General features: G+C 50.1%; 2 non-coding genes across 2 annotated transcripts in view; both read left to right on the top strand.

Moving 5' to 3' along the window:
* Window positions 1-5,208: 5,208 nt before the first annotated feature.
* LOC126329311 (small subunit ribosomal RNA) lies at window positions 5,209-7,101 on the top strand. The gene has a single exon (XR_007562192.1). It is a non-coding gene; the product is annotated as a small subunit ribosomal RNA (ribosomal RNA).
* Window positions 7,102-7,463: 362 nt separating this feature from the next.
* LOC126329308 (5.8S ribosomal RNA) overlaps window positions 7,464-7,500 on the top strand; it is a 155-nt gene continuing 118 nt past the window's right edge. Inside the window, exon 1 of the ribosomal RNA XR_007562189.1 lies at window positions 7,464-7,500. This exon is cut by the window's right edge and continues 118 nt beyond it. This is a non-coding gene — a ribosomal RNA (5.8S ribosomal RNA).

The raw sequence follows: 7,500 nt of genomic DNA, 5'->3' as shown, positions 1-7,500 counted from the left end.
GCTTAACCTAACTGTGGCTGTACCAGTTTATCGCTTAACCTAACTGTGGCTGTACCAGTTTATCGCTTAACCTAACTGTGGCTGTACCAGTTTATCGCTTAACCTAACTGTGGCTGTACCAGATTATCGCTTAACCTAACTGTGGCTGTACCAGATTATCGCTTAACCTAACTGTGGCTGTACCAGTTTATCGCTTAACCTAACTGTGGCTGTACCAGTTTATCGCTTAACCTAACTGTGGCTGTACCAGATTATCGCTTAACCTAACTGTGGCTGTACCAGATTATCGCTTAACCTAACTGTGGCTGTACCAGTTTATCGCTTAACCTAACTGTGGCTGTACCAGTTTATCGCTTAACCTAACTGTGGCTGTACCAGTTTATCGCTTAACCTAACTGTGGCTGTACCAGTTTATCGCTTAACCTAACTGTGGCTGTACCAGTTTATCGCTTAACCTAACTGTGGCTGTACCAGTTTATCGCTTAACCTAACTGTGGCTGTACCAGTTTATCGCTTAACCTAACTGTGGCTGTACCAGTTTATCGCTTAACCTAACTGTGGCTGTACCAGTTTATCGCTTAACCTAACTGTGGCTGTACCAGTTTATCGCTTAACCTAACTGTGGCTGTACCAGATTATCGCTTAACCTAACTGTGGCTGTACCAGATTATCGCTTAACCTAACTGTGGCTGTACCAGTTTATCGCTTAACCTAACTGTGGCTGTACCAGTTTATCGCTTAACCTAACTGTGGCTGTACCAGATTATCGCTTAACCTAACTGTGGCTGTACCAGATTATCGCTTAACCTAACTGTGGCTGTACCAGTTTATCGCTTAACCTAACTGTGGCTGTACCAGTTTATCGCTTAACCTAACTGTGGCTGTACCAGTTTATCGCTTAACCTAACTGTGGCTGTACCAGTTTATCGCTTAACCTAACTGTGGCTGTACCAGTTTATCGCTTAACCTAACTGTGGCTGTACCAGTTTATCGCTTAACCTAACTGTGGCTGTACCAGATTATCGCTTAACCTAACTCAATTTGTCCCTTAACCTAACTCAATTTGTCCCTTAACCTAACTCAATTTGTCCCTTAACCTAACTCAATTTGTCCCTTAACCTAACTCAATTTGTCCCTTAACCTAACTCAATTTGTCCCTTAACCTAACTCAATTTGTCCCTTAACCTAACTCAATTTGTCCCTTAACCTAACTCAATTTGTCCCTTAACCTAACTCAATTTGTCCCTTAACCTAACTCAATTTGTCCCTTAACCTAACTCAATTTGTCCCTTAACCTAACTCAATTTGTCCCTTAACCTAACTCAATTTGTCCCTTAACCTAACTCAAGTTGTCCCTTAACCTAACTCAAGTTGTCCCTTAACCTAACTCAAGTTGTCCCTTAACCTAACTCAAGTTGTCCCTTAACCTAACTCAAGTTGTCCCTTAACCTAACTCAAGTTGTCCCTTAACCTAACTCAAGTTGTCCCTTAACCTAACTCAAGTTGTCCCTTAACCTAACTCAAGTTGTCCCTTAACCTAACTCAAGTTGTCCCTTAACCTAACTCAAGTTGTCCCTTAACCTAACTCAAGTTGTCCCTTAACCTAACTCAAGTTGTCCCTTAACCTAACTCAAGTTGTCCCTTAACCTAACTCAAGTTGTCCCTTAACCTAACTCAAGTTGTCCCTTAACCTAACTCAAGTTGTCCCTTAACCTAACTCAAGTTGTCCCTTAACCTAACTCAAGTTGTCCCTTAACCTAACTCAAGTTGTCCCTTAACCTAACTCAAGTTGTCCCTTAACCTAACTCAATTTGTCCCTTAACCTAACCCACGTTGTCCCTTAACCTAACTCAAGTTGTCCCTTAACCTAACTCAAGTTGTCCCTTAACCTAACTCAAGTTGTCCCTTAACCTAACTCAAGTTGTCCCTTAACCTAACTCAAGTTGTCCCTTAACCTAACTCAAGTTGTCCCTTAACCTAACTCAAGTTGTCCCTTAACCTAACTCAAGTTGTCCCTTAACCTAACTCAAGTTGTCCCTTAACCTAACTCAAGTTGTCCCTTAACCTAACTCAAGTTGTCCCTTAACCTAACTCAAGTTGTCCCTTAACCTAACTCAAGTTGTCCCTTAACCTAACTCAAGTTGTCCCTTAACCTAACTCAAGTTGTCCCTTAACCTAACTCAAGTTGTCCCTTAACCTAACTCAAGTTGTCCCTTAACCTAACTCAAGTTGTCCCTTAACCTAACTCAAGTTGTCCCTTAACCTAACTCAAGTTGTCCCTTAACCTAACTCAAGTTGTCCCTTAACCTAACTCAAGTTGTCCCTTAACCTAACTCAAGTTGTCCCTTAACCTAACTCAAGTTGTCCCTTAACCTAACTCAATTTGTCCCTTAACCTAACTCAATTTGTCCCTTAACCTAACTCAATTTGTCCCTTAACCTAACTCAAGTTGTCCCTTAACCTAACTCAATTTGTCCCTTAACCTAACTCAATTTGTCCCTTAACCTAACTCAATTTGTCCCTTAACCTAACTCAATTTGTCCCTTAACCTAACTCAATTTGTCCCTTAACCTAACTCAAGTTGTCCCTTAACCTAACTCAAGTTGTCCCTTAACCTAACCCACGTTGTCCCTTAACCTAACCCACGTTGTCCCTTAACCTAACCGACGTTGTCCCTTAACCTAACCGACGTTGTCCCTTAACCTAACCGACGTTGTCCCTTAACCTAACCGACGTTGTCCCTTAACCTAACCGACGTTGTCCCTTAACCTAACCGACGTTGTCCCTTAACCTAACCGACGTTGTCCCTTAACCTAACCCACGTTGTCCCTTAACCTAACCCACGTTGTCCCTTAACCTAACCCACGTTGTCCCTTAACCTAACCCACGTTGTCCCTTAACCTAACCCACGTTGTCCCTTAACCTAACCCACGTTGTCCCTTAACCTAACCCACGTTGTCCCTTAACCTAACCCACGTTGTCCCTTAACCTAACCCACGTTGTCCCTTAACCTAACCCACGTTGTCCCTTAACCTAACCCACGTTGTCCCTTAACCTAACCCACGTTGTCCCTTAACCTAACCCACGTTGTCCCTTAACCTAACCCACGTTGTCCCTTAACCTAACCCACGTTGTCCCTTAACCTAACCCACGTTGTCCCTTAACCTAACCCACGTTGTCCCTTAACCTAACCCACGTTGTCCCTTAACCTAACCCACGTTGTCCCTTAACCTAACCCACGTTGTCCCTTAACCTAACCCACGTTGTCCCTTAACCTAACCCACGTTGTCCCTTAACCTAACCCACGTTGTCCCTTAACCTAACCCACGTTGTCCCTTAACCTAACCCACGTTGTCCCTTAACCTAACCCACGTTGTCCCTTTGCCTAACATAGTTCACTGCTCGGAATCTCTGGTGTCGTTGTTATCCTCATGTAGATGTCTTGCGAGTGTTGCTTACTTTCCACATATTCCTGCTATCCACTGTCAATTGTACTGCAATAGGACTATATCGCCGACCCCCCCCCTCCCCCCCCTCTGTCCCCCTCTGTCCCCCTCTTTGTGTCTCTGTCCTCTCAAGCTGGTCGGTCTGGCGTTTGAGTGTTAAATGAGCCTCGCAGCTGTTCAGTTGCATTCAGATGTCGACGCCCTCAGTGTACGTCGTGGTATGGTCTGTGTCCATTGTCCGCTGATGTCGTACGCGTAACCCACACGCTGTACCGATCATCGGTCGTTACGTACAGAGTGAAGTAGTGTGATACGTGTGACCGTACGCTGGCTGTGCCCAACGGTGTCGAATCTCAATTTCCATATGTTGTGCTTGATGCTACTTGTCTCGTCTCCCAATAACAGCTAGGTTGCACTGTGGTACGCCGTAGAGGCGTGTGGGAGGAACGTACGAACGCATTGTATGTCACCCTGGGTCGCTGGGGGTGGTGGTGCGGTGAGTCAGGTCAGGTCAGGTCAGCGTGAGCCGTCTGATGTAGTGACGCGTGTATTCCGACTTTGTCGTATTGCCTCACACAAAGTGCTACCCTGGTGGACCGCGTTCCATATCTGGGACATGCCGCAGATGCCGGTTGACAGTGGATCGCGGAAGGTACATCGCATACGTGCGCGGGCCACCTTCCACGTGTTCTCTTCTGCACATGTCGCAGTGTGTATGTGGTCTGATGTAGCGTGTCGTGACACATGACATCCTGGCATGCAAGAATTGTTGAATTCGCAAATGTAGGTGGACATCTACGTTTACTGCCCAAGATACGCAAATGAACTGGAAATCCGTTGTTGAGCGGTTGTTCACGCTGGAGGTGAATCTGTGATGGCGACGATCGGTACAGCTATTAACCGGTTGTTTCAGCGGTACCCGCCACATCCACACGCGTGACTAGGCCCATGTGGGTATGAAGCGATACGCGGCGGTGGCTTGGTGGGACTGTTCCCGGCCGGTGAAGGGGGGCCGCCCGGCGTGTTGGCCGCGCGCTGCGTGGGCGCACGCGCAACAGGCGGCTGGTGGGGGGCGCCGAGTGGCAGGAGCGCCAGCCGACGGGCCCGGCAGGCGGCGCAGCTACGCTGCGGCGCACCCTGCACGCGGCGCCTGGCGGCCAAAGTTGGTTCAGCCGAGCCCGGTGCGAAGCGCGGTGGACATCTGCAGTGTGCTGGTCTGATTGAGGACTGTGTGCGTTGAGGATGCGCCGCCGCCTGGCACTCGGCGCCGCGACGCCGTCTGCTGCTCGGTCGCCCCAGCGGTTCTCGCAGGTGGTTTGTATCGCAGTTGTGCGGACGTGTTGGCGCGTGCGCTGTGCTGGGAGAGTTCGCTTCTGCACCCAAGTGGGGCTTTGCCCTTGTGTGGCGCTGGCGTTGGAGCTGCCGGTCACCATAGGTGGCGCGTGTTGTCTCCCGCCGGCAATGCCACGACAGCACGCTCCCGGGCCTCTGTCGGCAGCGGCAAGCTCAGTTGGGAGCAAGGGTGTTCGCACTAAAACCGTCTACTCGCCTAACTCCGGGCGATTGCGCCTCTCTCGAAACCGACCAAGTACCTAGGACGGCGCTGCGCGCCGCCGGGACCTGAGAGGGTTTCGAGGTGTATCGTGCAGGGGAGCTCGGCCTCCTCCTGTTTGCAGAATAATTGAGCGGACGCTTGCGTGTTCGCGCGGGCCCCCGGGACACACTCCCGGGCGGCCGGCTGCTCAGCTCTAGTTGACGCAGCTCCCTGGTTGATCCTGCCAGTAGTCATATGCTTGTCTCAAAGATTAAGCCATGCATGTCTCAGTACAAGCCGCATTAAGGTGAAACCGCGAATGGCTCATTAAATCAGTTATGGTTCCTTAGATCGTACCCACGTTACTTGGATAACTGTGGTAATTCTAGAGCTAATACATGCAAACAGAGTCCCGACCAGAGATGGAAGGGACGCTTTTATTAGATCAAAACCAATCGGATTGGCTTGTCTGGTCCGTTTGCCTTGGTGACTCTGAATAACTTTGGGCTGATCGCACGGTCCTCGTACCGGCGACGCATCTTTCAAATGTCTGCCTTATCAACTGTCGATGGTAGGTTCTGCGCCTACCATGGTTGTAACGGGTAACGGGGAATCAGGGTTCGATTCCGGAGAGGGAGCCTGAGAAACGGCTACCACATCCAAGGAAGGCAGCAGGCGCGCAAATTACCCACTCCCGGCACGGGGAGGTAGTGACGAAAAATAACGATACGGGACTCATCCGAGGCCCCGTAATCGGAATGAGTACACTTTAAATCCTTTAACGAGTATCTATTGGAGGGCAAGTCTGGTGCCAGCAGCCGCGGTAATTCCAGCTCCAATAGCGTATATTAAAGTTGTTGCGGTTAAAAAGCTCGTAGTTGGATTTGTGTCCCACGCTGTTGGTTCACCGCCCGTCGGTGTTTAACTGGCATGTATCGTGGGACGTCCTGCCGGTGGGGCGAGCCGAAGGGGTGCTTTCGCGTCCCGAGGCGGACCCCGTTTAAATCCTACCAGGGTGCTCTTTGTTGAGTGTCTCGGTGGGCCGGCACGTTTACTTTGAACAAATTAGAGTGCTTAAAGCAGGCAAGCCCGCCTGAATACTGTGTGCATGGAATAATGGAATAGGACCTCGGTTCTATTTTGTTGGTTTTCGGAACCCGAGGTAATGATTAATAGGGACAGGCGGGGGCATTCGTATTGCGACGTTAGAGGTGAAATTCTTGGATCGTCGCAAGACGAACAGAAGCGAAAGCATTTGCCAAGTATGTTTTCATTAATCAAGAACGAAAGTTAGAGGTTCGAAGGCGATCAGATACCGCCCTAGTTCTAACCATAAACGATGCCAGCCAGCGATCCGCCGCAGTTCCTCCGATGACTCGGCGGGCAGCCTCCGGGAAACCAAAGCTTTTGGGTTCCGGGGGAAGTATGGTTGCAAAGCTGAAACTTAAAGGAATTGACGGAAGGGCACCACCAGGAGTGGAGCCTGCGGCTTAATTTGACTCAACACGGGAAACCTCACCAGGCCCGGACACCGGAAGGATTGACAGATTGATAGCTCTTTCTTGATTCGGTGGGTGGTGGTGCATGGCCGTTCTTAGTTGGTGGAGCGATTTGTCTGGTTAATTCCGATAACGAACGAGACTCTAGCCTGCTAACTAGTCGCGTGACATCCTTCGTGCTGTCAGCGATTACTTTTCTTCTTAGAGGGACAGGCGGCTTCTAGCCGCACGAGATTGAGCAATAACAGGTCTGTGATGCCCTTAGATGTTCTGGGCCGCACGCGCGCTACACTGAAGGAATCAGCGTGTCTTCCTAGGCCGAAAGGTCGGGGTAACCCGCTGAACCTCCTTCGTGCTAGGGATTGGGGCTTGCAATTGTTCCCCATGAACGAGGAATTCCCAGTAAGCGCGAGTCATAAGCTCGCGTTGATTACGTCCCTGCCCTTTGTACACACCGCCCGTCGCTACTACCGATTGAATGATTTAGTGAGGTCTTCGGACTGGTACGCGGCATCGACTCTGTCGTTGCCGATGCTACCGGAAAGATGACCAAACTTGATCATTTAGAGGAAGTAAAAGTCGTAACAAGGTTTCCGTAGGTGAACCTGCGGAAGGATCATTACCGACTAGACTGCATGTCTTTCGATGTGCGTGTCGTGTCGCGCAACACGCTACCTGTACGGCAGTGGCCGTGCGCCGCGTGCGGAACCACGCGTGCCTCTCAAAACTAGCGGAAGTGTTGTTGTTGTGTGGTACGAGCGCTGAAGCTCTGGAGCGGCTGGCCTGCGGTACCTGGCGCCTGGCGCCGGTTTTGAATGACGTTCGCCCGAGTGCCTGTCCGCTCCGGTGTGGAGCCGTACGACGCCCATCGGCTGTGAGGCCGTTGGACACAAAAAAAATAGTGGAACAGGGGCCGTCAGACGCCTCAGTCCCGCAAATGCTACTGTCTTGAAAGAGACAGTGGGAGACTGAAAAGGAAAAGATCACCCAGGACGGTGGATCACTCGGCTCGTGGGTCGAT

This window comes from Schistocerca gregaria, unplaced genomic scaffold (genome assembly GCF_023897955.1).
Source record: "Schistocerca gregaria isolate iqSchGreg1 unplaced genomic scaffold, iqSchGreg1.2 ptg001168l, whole genome shotgun sequence".
Lineage (NCBI taxonomy): Eukaryota > Metazoa > Arthropoda > Insecta > Orthoptera > Acrididae > Schistocerca > Schistocerca gregaria.
This window is presented reverse-complemented; position numbering and strand designations above follow the sequence as displayed.